Below are 16,174 nucleotides of genomic sequence, written 5' to 3' on the forward strand. Positions count from 1 at the left end.
TCCAAATGCTTGCTAGCCGTATGCCATTTATATTTCAGTGATTGGGTTTTATTGCTTGATGACAGAACTGTCAGTAAATTTTTTGTGGCTTATTCTTGTAGTGCATCCAATTTCTTCTGCAGCCCAATTGGTGTTTGGTCTATTATGACTAAGTTGTCTGCATAAAGCTGCCATGGCATAGTTGTTCTGGGTATTTTCAGAGCAAAGACACGAGGAGCAACCAAGACTATGTTTATATCATTGCTATAGAAATTAAAAAGGGTTGCAGCTGGAGTGCAGCCCTGTTTTAAGCCACAATATGTCGGAGTGACTCCAGACAACAGTCTTTCTTTATTTAGTTTGACTCGAATCGAGGTTCCACTGTGCAGTTGTTGGATCAGATATAGGAGGTCAACAGGGCAGTTTTCTCCCACAGTAGTACTCTCGAAATTGAGTCAAACACCTGTTTAAAATCAATGAAGGCCAAATATATATTTTGTTTGTGACACACAGCTTGATGTTTTAGAGCAGATAGCACTAATACATTTACAGCTGTCCCTAGCCCCGCTATGATGCAGGACTGGTAAACATCAGTGTTTAGGTCATCCTTCAGCCATCTTATTAGCTTTGCCAATAGCAGGTGTGCACATATTTTCCCTGGAATAACAAGAAGGGCGATAGGGCGATATTTGGTTGGGTTGCTCCTATTGCCCTTCTTAAACAGCGGGATGATAACCGACGTCCTCCAAGAATCTGGGAAATTATCAGTTACAATTACCTTTTGAAAAACAAATACAATATGTCAGCCCACTCCTGTGGTTTTGCCTTCAATGCAACATTTTTCAACCCATCTGGCCCTGGGACTCTCAACAAGCTCAATTTATTTATTACCATCATAATATCATGCTGGTCAATGGTGAACCTGTTCAGATTAGGAATACCAGTTACTATCAGTTCCCCATCTGAATTAGGGATTGCAAATAGGGCTGTGTAGTAAGATATCCACGTTGCAGCGCTAATGACGTTCAGTTCTGTAGACAGGACCACCTCATGCAGGGTCCGTTTCAATAGGCTCCATATTTGTGAACTTGATTTGGAGGCAGTAACTGCCAACATACATTCACCAGCTAGTTTTCCTTTTGCTTCTTTGTGGTGACACAATTGTTTTTTTAACTTTTATTTGAATGTTACTTAGAATGAGGTGCATATTATCAGGTCTAGCTAATTTAATTCTCTGGATCAATCGTCTATTTTGGATTTTCAAATCCTGAACATGGCTGTCGAATAAGTATTTGGGAATTGTCTGCACAGGAAGACCCTTCTTCTGGATCTGTTGAAAAAATTGTAATGAGTCTGTATAGAACAAATGCTGTGTAGTGCTAACCTGGTAGAGATCGTCCAATAGCATTTCTCTCAATTTAGCTACTTTAGCTGAGGACCATTTCATTCTGTTATTCCCATGAGCCTTTATGGAATGATTATAGTAATTTTCCTCTTGTCTTAATGTTAAGGATTGCAAGTAGATTATGGTCACTGGCTACCGTTGGGACAGCAGCAAAGTCAGTCACCCTTATCAATGCATGGTCTGAGATGAATGCATAATCCAAAATTGCTACAGACACTTCTCTTACCCAAGTAGCCCTTGGTGGCGTGTCTCTTTGTGAGGTGCCATTTTACATTTTAAAGTTCATTTCCCTCAGATTTAGCCATAGTTTTGCGCGGGTTGATAACTCACTGTTCTTGATTCCTACACATTTTAGGTTTAGATCACCCACAATTATGGACATATTCATTTTGTCATCTTGAGCGATAAGGTCTAGCATGTCCCTTAACAACTATATCAATTCCAGATCCTTTACCATTACAGGGTTCCGGTGTAGATTTAGTATAGCTGTGTGTGACTTCTTAAAACTATCTGCATCTTTAGAAGTTAGCTTGGTCAATTGGACACAAGGGTGAGGCCATGCCCATGCGGTTAGTGTACTATTTAGATTTAATTTAGCTGCTGTAAGCAGGCCAGCTGATGGTCTCCCTATCCCACGATAGATTGCAGGTATCCAAGCTACTTCATAGCCTGGCAATGTTGGCTCAGATGTGATCCAGGTTTCAGAGTCTAACAAGGGATTTTCTGCCATAGGCCTCAATAGGTGTTTGAAACCCCTTGTTTTCAGCTACCATTGTGACTACTCTCACTGTTTCAGCTACCTGACATTATTTTGCACTAGATTTAAGAGGTTCATTGATGTCTTCGCCAGCCAAGTCCACAAGGAGGTCCTGGATGGTTCGTGTGGGGATTCAAAGTAAACATTTCAGGACAGTTGCCCTGCAGCTCCTCTACACTTTTTTTGCAGGGCTCCACGGTTTCCCTGCTGGTCCTGGTGCCATCTATTGTTACTCTCTGTTGGGTTTATTGTGCTCTTTTTTAGATTTAATGGAAACCCTGCTTCGTATAGATTTTCTTTTTCATTTCACATGAGATCCTTGATAATCAACGACAGCACAGTCAAAAAGACTGTGTTCTTATTATGGAGGAACTGAATCCTCTCAATATCACAAGACCTGAAAAACTGCAATGACAGTAAAGTGTTAAATGCAGCCATAAGGGTTGTGTTGGGGAAAGGATCTTTCCTGTGTCAATTACTCATTGTTAGCATTAGTCTATCCATTTGCTTCAGATGCAACAGACTCTGTGGTCTTTCTTCAAAGACCCGTGGGATTTGTTTATTATCATGAGTGTGTTTTACCTGGCCTTTCTTTGCTTGCCCCTCACTTAGGTACTTCCTTCTTTCCTCTAAAGTCATAAACTGCGATTTGTCATAGTTGCTCAGGTTTCCTTTTTTTACGTCTTGAAGAGCGGAGTTGTTTTCAGGTGGAGAGCCTGGTTCTTCAGTCTCTTCCTCCAAACTATTTGGCGGGGGTAGGAAGAAATAGAGTATGTGGATAGATTCTTGAGGGCCTCATCTTGCGGGTATGAATTCATGTCACTTGCTCTATTTGGGAGCTTAATTTTAGGCTCCACCTCTAAGACACTATCCATCATAGCATGATCTTTAGTTGTTTTTCATTTGATTTTTGTTTTTTGGTTTATTGGAGTGGTTAATTGTTCTATGTATTTCTTAGCATTATTTGATTTAGTCTGGTTTGCTACTTGCATATTTTTGATTTTTTGCATTGAGAAACTCTGCTCCTTTTGTTTTTCTCTTCCTTTCTTTCTGTGCTCTGAATAATTCAAATATTGGTTCTGTGCATGCTAGCACCTCATTCTCAATCACCTCTCTAATTGGGGATGATTCTACCAATACTTCGATAACCGATTCTAATTGTGTTAATGGATCACACTCATTTATTTCACAAATTGAGATGATTTCTAATTGAGAATTAGTTAGATTACCACTTTCTTTCATCACCCAACCATCATCAGTTTGCCGGCCCTTTGGCAGAGGTCTCTTTTTTGTATTTCAGTCACTAGATTTATCAAAAAAGTATGGACTCGGTCACGGCTTGTTTCATTTGCCAGCCAATCAATTTTTGCTGACAATAAGTTGTTCGCCGTTTCTTGCACTGTCAATTTACTTTCCAGGGTTTCATATAATTTCGTTAGTACAAAAATGTTGTTATTTACGGCATTTAAAGTAACCTCTTGGGTTAGCATTATGGGTGGTCTCAATCCAAAGGAAGGGCGGGGGTAGGCTTGGCAAATGGCGTAGACGAGGAAGGAGAGGTATCAACAGTTGAATTCTCAAGGTTAGGGTAAAACATTGGGGAATGTGACACATTTGAAACATGATTTGGTGGCTGTACATCTAACTGAGTTTCAAAAAGGACCTCTTGTTCGTTACATATATTAACATCCTGCGACATTTCCCTACTTCCATTTACAATAGTTGTACACAGCAGTTGTTGCGATAAACTCCCCTTAATGTGATTGGCAAGATTTTGATTTAAGGGCATAGTTAATACTTGAGAGTAGAGAAGAGGTCTTTTGGTGTCCTCAGCTGAGTAAAACATGGGCGAAATGACCTTCGGTTCTCGTTTCTGGATAAACAATGCACCAATCATTTATATGCTAAGCGCCGGGTGCGGCTTAGGTGTGGAAGGAATATGAACAGCAGCCGCTTCTACAATGGGTATTACACTTACAGCACTTTGGGTGCTTATCGTCAGCAGTTCCTCATCCATTATTGGCACACTGTACCGATCAACACTTCCACACTGGGCTGCGGCTGCACCTTTGTGAAGGAGACCAAAACCGCTTTCACTTTCTATTTGTTGTTCGCTCTTTTCTGGCAACAAGTGTGGGGTAGGATTCACAGCCCACAAGTGCTGAATGTCCATGATAAGTGATTTAGATCTTTTTTGGCACAGCATTGTATATCCGCCGACTTCTTATGTGAGAGGAAATTGTTAACGCGCCAGCTCAACAGCACTCGATTGTGCCCTCCACCTGAAAAATGAAATCTAAAATCTAAAATCTGAAATTTGTTGTAATTATCCGAGGATACAGGGGGGAAAGTACCTTTCCTATAGAACTGTTTATCTGAATGATATGATATGACATTTATAACGCGCCTATACACAAGTGTTTCAGGAGCTTGTGCATAGGCGTAAGAAAAATGTAAAAGTGGTTGGCCACCACAGATTAGAATAAAAATGAAAAAGCAGTGCATTCATGCTCCCTGCTGACTTAAGAGAACATAAGACTGTAGTACCAGTCAGGGTAATGTAGAATGGATTAGGGACTAGGGTAAAAGTGTTCTGTGTGAGTGAGGAGAAAATATTTGGATGAGAAGCCTGTGTTTGTCTTGTCTAAACCTGAACCTTGATACTTGAAACCCTAAATGTGCAACTCAGTTGCGACCCCGCTGCATATTTGACTATCCCTAGTATGGGAGCTGTAACAGGGTTCATATCTACCGATTATGTGTTTTGTCTTTGACCTTTACCCAGCCAAGTCTCTGGAACAAGCTCAAAAATCGCTCTGCACTGTGAGTTAGCCAATGGCGGGTATAGGCTGTGAACCAGCAGTCATCTGAATCTGACCAACACCGGCAAGTGTTTTGGACATTTCTGTAATGGGGAGGAATAGAGGTTGGGTGTTGATACCTGAGCATCCGGACAGTTGTGGCAGAGCAGTCAGCTATGAGCCGTACCCACGCCGCCAGCCACGGTACATGATAGCAATCTGATGCAGACAGATTTAGGAATGGATCTGGATCTGTAATATGTCATACATTGTCTTACTCCCTTGAGAATGGCTTATGGGCAGTCTATACAAGTGCCACTTCCTTCTAAAGGAAGTCCAGCACTCACTATTCGACCAAAGCATGTAAGTACCTGGATAAATGGCATGAATATACACAGAACGAGATCCCTAGACACTTACCTCAGTATGTCACATTTGACTGAGACAGTATAATGACTTTACACAAGGTGTTAGAAAAGAAAGGTGCACGTGCACACCAATGACAATGGGACAGTCATCTAGATTGGTATACCAAAGCTAATAAGTAGCTACTAAGAGACAAACAGTCTGGATACAAAACCATAGCATTGAAATCCACTCAAGATAAACTCCAGAAGCAAGTTAAATCCCACGAAACGGAGTACTCTAACCTGAAGGTATCGGCCCACAAAGTCAGGTACAGACAATTAAATCCAAGGGGAACCCCTGTTGAAGGAAAGTCCCAAAGATATTCTGGGAATGTACAATCGTTCCATTTTAAATGTTACACCTGACCCGCATCGGCTAGCCAAGATCCTACCCAACCACCAACCTATCATCAGTCTACCCCAATACATTCTATTGTTGGCCCATTTGCCAATGATATGATATGATATGATATGATAAGGCATTTATAACGCGCCTATCCACAAGTGTTTCAAGGCGCGATGAGGCAAGGGAGGGGGAACAAGGGAAAAACAGACAGCGATCCTACTAGGCCAGGTGTCATTCAGGTTGCGCAAGTGCATGGGAGGGGGGGAAAGGGAAAAGTGCGAGGGGAGGGGAAAGTGCAGTACAAGGGATGGTAGAATAAATAAGATAGTAAAACGGCCAGCAGGTGGCAAGTGCAAGGTAAGTGCAGACATAGGCGCTGGTAGGGGGGCTGTGGGGATACAGAGTGCAGGGGTTGCCAGGGAGGCAGTGCAGGTGGGCAGTTGGTGGGGCTTGGGCCCGGGATCAGAAGGGTGGCCAGGTAACCAGTGCAGTATCTGTCAAGAGTTCAGCAGGGGAGCTGGGTAGAGAAAGCAGAAGCAAAGAGGCTGGTTTTGAGGTGCTTCCGGAACTGGAGATGGTTCTCTTCAAGTTTCAGGGAGGCAGGAAGGCTGTTCCAGAGGGAGTTCAGATTTCCCAAATTTTTTCACCTACCTGAAGTACATTTCAAGAGTTCCCGAATCTGACAGCTAATACCAGTACAGGTGCATTTAGGTTTAGGCAGCACCGGGGAGGAGGACGATACTTTAGTTACCGTACATGCCCCCCCGGAGCGATACCAATTTGTTAAATATTGTTCAGAGGTTTCCAAAGATAGAGAAGATCCTTTTAAGCACCAGGAGGAGCATCAGAATATAATAAATTGTAGATTTTAATCAATTGTATGAGCACTGTTGCCCACAGATATATTTACCTTGCTCAAAGTGCGTGCCAACTTGCCATTTGAAGAACCTCACAGCTCTAGAGATTTGAAAATGTTACTGATAGACTGTTACAAACTATCACTGAGATTCCTCCTGAAAGACTGATTGGTCTAAGATTACTGCATGCAAGCAAGCCAAGGGAGACAATCCTGCAGAATATCTCGAGCGTTTGAAACGATGCTTTGAGCAATGCTCTGGGGTTGTTGTTGCAGACCTTGAAGCGCCTCAAGCTGTGGTGGCTCTGTTTCTCATGGGTTTGCAACCTAATGTATCTGAAGAAATGAAGGCAGTACTAATAGGATGGGAAGGAAAGGATTTGATAAAGGTTTTATTAGCTGCAGGCCACTTTCATGAAAAGGTTGAAAGACAAAAAGAAACTACTGAGGCCAAACCCATGGTGTTGCAGATACAGAGTTTAAAACCTCACCAGGGAAGGGCTAGAGAGAGGAGGGGGAACTCGGAGAGGAGCACCCCAGTCATATGAACCAAGGCAAATTGCTGAAAGGTATTGCACAAACACCTACAATGATCAGTGCAGTTACTCTAAAGAGTTTGTACACTGGAAAGCCAAGCGTCCACATAGGACTCAATAAGATGACCGAGGTGGACAACCAACTGCACCAAACAGAACGAGAAGGTCCATGCCTCCATCGTCACCACTTCAGACTGATAAAGGGAGTTCCAAGGGATCTCTAAACTTGTTGCACCACTTATTGATCCTACTGCCCTGTATATTGATTTTGTTATTGATGGTCAAATTAGTTTATGTTTGGGGGACTATGGTGTGAGGAGGATTTGAACTTTGGACGTTTTGCCCCTGATGAATGTCTGTTATTGATGCTCTGTGGACAGAAACATGTCAGGTTTATGATGTTAATATTGATATTGATATTTTATTTCTATTGTGCTCGTACACAAGTGTTTCAGAGCACGACAAGGCAAGAGAGGGGAACAGGGGAAAACAACACAGCGATCTTACTAGGCCCAGTGACATTGAGAACGCGCAAGTGCATGGGAGAGGGGAGGGGAAAAGTGCATAGAAGGGGGGAAAGTGGAAAGTGCGAGGCAGAGGAGAAACAGATAAATAACAATAAATAAATAATAAAGGCAACAACCAGTGATAGTGCAGCCAGCAATTTGCAAGTGCTAGGTTTAAGGCAGCAGACAGGGTAGGTCTGTTAAGTGCAGGAAGAAAAAGGGGGCTGTATGGGTACAGATACAGACCCTAGTGCAAGGGGTGGCCCGAGGCAGTGCAGGAGGGTGGCAGGGTGAGCAGGTACCTGGGCCCAGAAGACAGAGGGTGGCCAGGTGCACGGTGCCAAGAGAGAACAGATCAGCAGATGAGAGGGGGAGTGAATGCAGAAGAAAAGAGGAAGGTCTTGAGGTGCTTCTGGAACAGGAGATGGTTCTCCTCAAGTTTTAGAGTGGCAGGGAGGCTGTTCCAGGGGGAGGCCCCAGCCGAAGACAGAGATCTACCCACAGCTCATTTCTTTGAAAAACCACTGACCCTGAGGGAGTTGGAGGTAGAGGAGCGAAGGGTTCGAGAGGGGAGGTATTTGTGGAGGAATAGATGAAGGTATTTTGCTTAGGCATCTAAGAGTTTGCACTAGTAGTAAAACTAGTACTTCTAATATTTACATTGGTGCAGGGGTGTTGTGAGGTCTGGAAAAGACCTGGGGCTACGCTGATGTGGGAACTGTCAGGACTCGGGGCTAGCTAGCCTTTTGGCTGTAGCTCCTGAGATTCTATCCGGGGCTACAACAAAAAGACCAGGGGCTATCTATGGCCCCTAAGCCCCCCCCCCCCAGCAACGCCTCTGCATTGGTGTAGGGTAGAGGTACCTTAACTAACATAAAAGTCTACTCAAGACCATCTGGTCTCATCTAGGGTAAATTGGAGACTTCTATTATGAATAACTGGGTGTACAATACAGGTTGTCATTATTTGAATGTATATTTTTTTTAAAAGATGTGTTTTACTGTTTTAAACATGAGAGCACAAGCTGATAGCAGTTTTACAGGAATGTACCCATTCGAACCTTGGAGACAGGACCGACACTCCACGCAGGAACTGTTGGACTGAGTCCCAGTCAACTTTTGGTCAACCCATACAAATGACACTGGTTATATGGTTATTGGCGAGCAAGTCAAAATTCATCTAATCCTGCCAAGCCCCTGCCATGTGTACCCCAATATCCTATTCCCTGACAGGCTGAAGAAGGAATTTGCCCTGTAATAGAATCCCTTCTCCAGCAAGGTATTATTGTACCAACCCACAGTCCCTACAATACTCTGAGTTTGCCCACTAAGAAGTCGGGTAAAGAGGTTCACCATTTTATTCAGGATTTCACACAATTAATGCAACCATGCTACCAGGTTTTCCAGTCACACTTAATCCGGCTACCATGTTGTCATGTATTCAATATACAGCTAAATACTTTACTGTGGTAGATTTGTGTTCAGTATTTTTCTCCATACTCATACATCCTGACAGCCAGGACCCGTTCGCATTTACCAATAAATCCACGCAATATATGTGCACTAGGCTTCCAGTGGGATATGTAGAACTCCGTACTCTGTTCTCCCACATTTAAAAAAAAGATTTTGCTTCAGTTCAGTTTCCAGGAGGGTCAAAGCTGATGCAGTACTTAGATGATCTGCTCCTAGCCTCCCCCTCCTTGGAAGCTTGTGAGGAAGAATCTCTCATTCTGTTCAAAGCACTTGCTGAAAAGCGTCACAAGGCACATAAAGACAATGTACAGTTGTGTCTGCCCCGTGTGAGTTACCTATTTTTTTAATTGATTTATTTGCATGTTTAAAGCACTCACACAGCACGGGGGCATCGAGGCGCTGTTACAGAATGTGTGTTGTTGTTGTTGTCTTAGTTGCATATTTATAACACGCTTAAATACCCAGAGCTTTTTAAGCGTGGACCTGGGGTTCGAACCTGTGTTGCTTCTTGTCTTCTTGCTTCCAAGGCGTTGTCACTGAGCTATCCTCCCGGGATGTAGGCCATGAGACTTCTATTGGGGAAAGACATTTGTTGCAGGATCAGATTGCAGTGAGTCCCTAAAGCCCAGACTAAGAAGCAGATGACAGGGTTCCTCGGGATGATGAATTACTGTAGACAGTTAGTCCAGGGATATGTATGCATAGTTAAGCCCCTTCAGAACCTCATGCCTGATTCGACCCTCAAGCCCATGCCATGACTAAGAACACAGCTGGTATCAAAGACTTGCATAGTGAAGCTTTGTTCCCAGCTTGCAACATTGGACAACCCATTCCATTGAAATGCATGTGCTCCTTTGGGTATAAGAGAACAGTGCACAGAAGGAAGGTGATTCTCCCTTGTGCCGAAGTCTCACTCTGTCGTAGGTTTGTATTGTCCTATTATTCGCTTTCTACTGATACATTGTTCACCAACACACTGGAATAGTCAGTGGTCATTTTTCCACGACACTGTTCTTGCAGATTGTTGTTCTTTGTCCCATTAAGAATAGTCTGCAGACTTAGTGATTTCAGTAGCTTCACTCTGCCTCTCACCCTGGGATCATGAGCCTTTTCCATTCTGTACAACTGGCACACTACCATGCTATTAGTTTATTATTGCACTTTATGAGAGCATAACATCTATTAGTCAACACGCTTATAATAAAATTAAATTGAAATCTACAAAGTCACTTCACACATACAATCAAAAAAAGAAAGTTATTGAAGATTATTTGCACTCAGTGAGCATACAACAGAAATAGCTGTCTAGGAGTACATGTTGGTGACAGGGGAGGCTCGTCCAGGGTGCCAGCCTGCCAGCAGCCACCCATAATTGATGTGCCAAGATAGCAATGAAAAGTCAATGAGCCATGCAAGATAACAGGTGTTTTTCTTCAACAGCCTGTCATGACCAATATGGGATGCAGGCTTCAGAACTGCAGGTCTGAATCTGTTTTGGGGGTATTCCTGCGCCTCCCCACGCATTCAATGGCCTGGGGCATTCATCAGGGAAGACTTTTTCTCCTCAGCGCATGTGTAAGAAGCGCTGGATTATTTTCTGTGTGGGAACCATTATTCCTGGCAGGTTTTTCAGGCTGAGTGGTGTCCAGAGTGGGACTGCAGGTAAGTATAAAAACAAAGTGTGAATGTATGTGTGTATGTATACATGTATGCATGTGCGCACTAGTAAGTGTATGGATGTGTGTGTGAATGCACTGGTGAATGAGTGGCAATATGGTGTATGGGTGTGTTTCTGAATGAACAAGTGAATGTATGTGCTTGCGTTTATGCTGGGCCGTTATGCTGCTGCTTTGTGCAAGGGATCGAATTTTGCAGCGGTCTGGAAAAATGTTTGCTTGTGGCCATCAATAGTAAATAAAATATATTATACATGGCTAGACTGCCCTACTGTGGTGCAGTCAATCAAGACTTGTTTTCTTACTGTGGCTTGGCATTTGTTACTGAGCAATATTTACTTATGTATTTATTTCATTTGTATAGCTTGCAAACAACCTGTAGGCACTCAGGGGCTGTTACAGGTACAAGACTGCTATTCAAGCTAGTGTCATACAGGCATGGTTTCGTCATAAAGAACAAAGGTAACAAAAGTACATTAATCAAGTGCCAATTATCATAAATGAACAAGCAGTTGGGTGGTGGGGGAGGAAGGTTCCTGGTGAGAGGCTGTGGCGTGGGTAAGAGTAAAGCAAACATGATAACTGTTAATATTTTGGCTATACTGGCCTATATTGGGGAATCCAGTCTGGACATGTTTTCTTTCTATGGCATGGCATATTCGGCCATTCATGGTAAAACAAGCATGATGATAAGCTTTATCGCATAGCTAGACAGTCCTGCATTTCTGCATCCAGTCTGCCTCTATGTTCGTAATTGTGGTGTGGCATTTTTACTGAGTATCACAATTAAAGCAAACTTGATACATGGTACTTGGTTAGACTGATGTACACTGATGGCTTCAGTTTGGACATTTGGATTTTTACTGGGCATCAAAGTTGAAGCAAACATGATGTGTTATTATGTTGCAAGGCTTATCTACATTGGTTCAGCCAGGCTAGACATGTTTCTTATTGAGGAGTGGACATTTTACTGGCAACATAGCGATACATTCAGATATTGAAAGGGCCAGTATGGAATTATTTTCTTGTATCATGACTAGCATTATGCGCATTATGACATTATGCGCAATTATGCGAGTTTTTCCTTGTATGGGGATACACGCACAGACATGTGAAACCAGAAAGGACATGTATGAGCACAACCAGCATGAAAATATATTGTAAACTGGCACATAATTGTGGGAAACGGAACCATGAAAATGCATTTGCAAATGCTCCTGTGCACTGTCAGTGTTTTGCATTTATTTATTTAGTTACCCTACAAAGCCAATTGTAAACTGGGTTGTTTTTTACCCATGTTTTCACAAAAAGTGTACCTTAAAATGCACTATTTAAAAAAAAGTTAGCGGGAAGAGTCTCCTGGTACTGGTTGATTCGGCTCCCTCACTAAACTTGTCATGCCTGCATATTTGTGGGGAACATTACTGGATGCCGATGCCGTCTCCCTCTCTCCACTCTCCACCATTTTCCTTGCCTCCTTAACTCACTGTCCAACTGTACTTCCCCCCTCTACCCAGGTAACCCCACAGGTCCTTACCCCCCTGCCATATTTGGCTCCATCCATCTGCCTTCCTCTGAACCCAAGCTTCTCAGTGCAGTAACTTACCTATTTTTCCTTGATCCCCTATGCCGATCTCACGTGCCACACTAGCTACCTGCCACAGAAAGAGAGAAGGGACTCAACAAGTATAATTTTTCATTTCAATTTCACACTCGTTTTGAAATATTCTTGTTTGACAATTTCGTATGGAACAATTTCTAACAATTCTGAGAGCAGCAACAGTAAGGGAAACAGCAAAATGCTTTCAATGATCTTCACTTCTGCTTCCTTTCAAAACATGATCCATTTCAACAAAGCATTCCATGCTATTTTCCTTGATAACTGTATCACACTTCAACATCCACTTCTTCTTATACATGTATTTGCCACTGAAACCTTGTTCCCCTTATTTACCACATTATACGACACATATTTTGTTACATGTCATGCCCCCTGAAATAAATCCTCCATAGTTTCTTAATCATATTTGCTACGATCTGAAGGAGTAGCCTGAAAGGTATGATATGATATGGCATTTATAACATACCTATAGACAACGAGGCAAGGCAGGGGAAACAGAGGGAGGACAAAAACAACGATCTTACTAGGCCTAGTGACATTGATATCACGCAAATGCAGGGGGCAGGGGCCAGGGGAAGTTCCAGGGGGAGGCGGGCAGATGGGCAAGTGCCATCCTCCCCCCCACATTGCTTTCTTCATTGCATGTGGCTGTACTTGTTTTGTACATTTTAGATCAGCTGTTGATGCTTTGTGCTATTGTTTTGAAGCGTGTGTCCCGGCGCATGATACATGTGCTTCAGAAACATGTTTTCTTTTGCGCAAGCATACATTTGCATTTATGCCAGGGTAGAATGATGCGGCAGAATGCCCCTGCATGTACTTTGTGTCATATCCACTTCTGTCATGCATCGAGACATGCACTCCCGCATTCTTAGCGCCCACAGAATCTGTGCCACACTATAACAACCCCTGCTCCACACCCAATGCCCTGAGTGGGGCGAAGTAGTTTGGGCCCAGTTTCCTTTTAAACCAAACAATCATTACAGTACAACCTCTCTCCCGTCACCCCCCAATTTCTACTGGCACCTGCGATCCAAATGCATGTTGCTACCTGCCCCGCTAATTGCTGCTGCTGCTATTTCTCCTTTTCGACAGTCGATACCCCCGCCTGCCCCTTGTGCACGTCTGTGGACAGATGACACCCCCTTGTGCCCCTTGATCCCTCCCTCTACTGATGGCATCCCTGCCTCCCTTGTGCACACTTTGGTCACGTGACAACCCCTTGACTGCCCTTTGTACCACCCTTAAATGGTGACTCTCCCATCCTGCCCTTGTACCCCCCTCAGAGTGTACAGCCCCTGTCTGTTACACATGCCCCCTGGAGAGTCTGGTGCAGCCTGTGAATAGCCCTTATCCTTACCCTATTAGTGTGCCTTCTTCCATGCCCGCCCGTAATTATACACAGCCAGGTTATACCATTTTGTCAGTCATAGAGCGAAAGGTGATGGTGAAAGGAACTGTTAAGGTAGAGGTGTACGTTATGGAACACAAGCAACTGACCTTCTTGTTGGGTCCCCAGCCGTGCTGCCGGCAGGGAGTGGGGTCCTGATGGGCCGGACATGTTGGCCCTGTGGTGCGAGTCGCGGATTCAAGAAACATGCGACACTCCAGTAACTTTCTCACGTCCCAAACTGCCGGCTTCCGGCAGCATAGGTCCTTTATTAGCACCTCACGGCACCGCGCATGCGGGACGTGGGGTGGATATAATATTCCTCCTTTATCCCAATTAACAAAAATGTGAAACACAACATACACTGTCCGCTGGGCTATCTAGTCCTGCACTGGTTCGTTCACCCAAACGTGATGGTCAACATAGCCACACTGGCTTTCACCACTCATAGTCTTTCAGCATTCCCCTCAGCCCGTGGGGATGCCATTAGGTTATACCTGCTGGGTCACTGTTGTGACATTGTCTCTGATTCCCCTCCCCCTCCTGGATCACCATCACCTTGGGGAGGCAGTTCATCACCTTCTCCTGGGTTACAGCCTTGTGTAATGTCTTCCTCAGTCCTTTGTCTTGGGGTGTGCCATGTGTGTATGCCTTCCTCTCTTGGCTGTTTCTCCCCATCTGTCCACATCTCTTCTAGTACCTTCTTGAACAACAATGTATTTCTGGCAATTTTATCTTGCCCTTTGCACGCTGTCACCACCGTTCCCACAGTTTGGATTATCCTCCAAGTTTTGTGGTCATACTGAGTTTCCAACTTTGATTTTGTGGGGTTTCATAACAACGGTACCTGTTTGCCAACCTTGTGCTTAGATTCTCTTGCTCTTCTCCTGATGCTCATGTGTTTGTTTGCCACTACTCTCTTGGCTTCTGTACGTTTACTGTCGAGATCATCTACACTCCTGTTGGGGTGATGTGGTATTGATGACTTCACCATTGTCCCATAAATAATATATGCAGGGGGTATGTTTCTGGAGCTCTTGGGAGTCACTCTGTAGTTTCGTAGAAAGCGGTACAGGTCGACTTGCCACGGGTTGTTCTGGGCTTTGGATATGGTTTGGACTTTGTTGAGTGTTCTCATGAATCTCTCCACGTCTCTGTTAGCTTGTGGCCACCAGGGTGTGACGTAATGGTACTGGATATATAGGTAGTCCATGTACTTTTGTAGCTGCATCAATTGGAACGGTGGTCCGTTGTTGCTTTTGACATGTCTCAGCAGTCCGTGTGTGGCAAACATTTTTTCGAGTGCTGGAATCACTGTGTCTGCCGTCGCTGAGGACACTATTTCCACCTCTGGATACTGCGAGCAGTCGTCGATATCCACCAGAAGGTATGTCCCTTCCTGTCCTGTGCAGAAGTCAAGGCTAATGGCTACCCATCTTGATGACCTCCTCTCCCTGACTGGATTGGCTCAGGGTGTGCCGCTGACCCAGTTATTTGGCATGGGTGGCAGGATGTAATGGTTTCTTCAACTTTGGCATCTATTTGGGGAACCACACTCAGTGTCATATCCTGACCTTTGTTCTGACCATTCCCTGATGTCCTTCGTGGGCTAATGTGACAATCCTGTCTTGTAGGCTGATGGGGATTACTATGCGTGCGCCCCTCAGAAGTACTCCCTCGTTGGTGACTGATAGTTCCTGCCGTACCAGTAGCATCCGTGTGAGGAAGTATTTTGCTGCTGGTGTGCAATTGTGTATGTGGCGGAAGAAGGACTTCCAGTCTCCCGCCATTATTGTGTCCTTGATGATGTCCTTGATGATGTTGCAGCATGGGTCAGCTTGTGTGGCTTCCACGATGTCAGCAATGCTGATTGCCTTAGCTTCATGGTGTTGAGGATCTGGCAGGTGTGCTCTTCCGTCTCTTCCGATTTGTCGCTGAGTGTTGTGGCTCTTGGGTGTCTGGACAGGAAGTCCACTGGATTGTTGGTCCCTGCCTGGTATGCCAGCACAAACTCGTATTGTTGGAGGTGTAGCAGCCACTTCCCAATTCTGGCTGGTAGGTTTGCGGATAAGCCAGTGTAGATTGGGATCAGAGGATTGTGGTCGGTGTAGGCTTTGAACCTTCACCCAGATAGATGTAAAAATGTCTGCAGCCTCAAAGAACTGCTATAGCTTCCTTCTCTATGTGTGAGTACTGTTGTTCGGTGGGTGTAAGAGCTCGGAAGGCATAGGCAATGGGTCTGGTCTCACCAGTTCTTGATTGTTGTACCAGGATTGCTCTGAATACGACAGGACTGGCGTCCACGTATAATTCTGTTGGTAGGTGTGGATCATAGTATGCCATGGTTGTGTCCGATGACAATGATGCCTTGATCCGTTCAAATGCCTCCTCAAATTTGGGTCTGCAGTCCCATTTGATGTTG

The sequence above is a fragment of the Ambystoma mexicanum genome, chromosome 6p, assembly GCF_040938575.1.
Source record: "Ambystoma mexicanum isolate Mex_15411 chromosome 6p, UKY_AmexF1_1, whole genome shotgun sequence".
Classification (NCBI taxonomy): Eukaryota; Metazoa; Chordata; class Amphibia; order Caudata; family Ambystomatidae; genus Ambystoma; species Ambystoma mexicanum.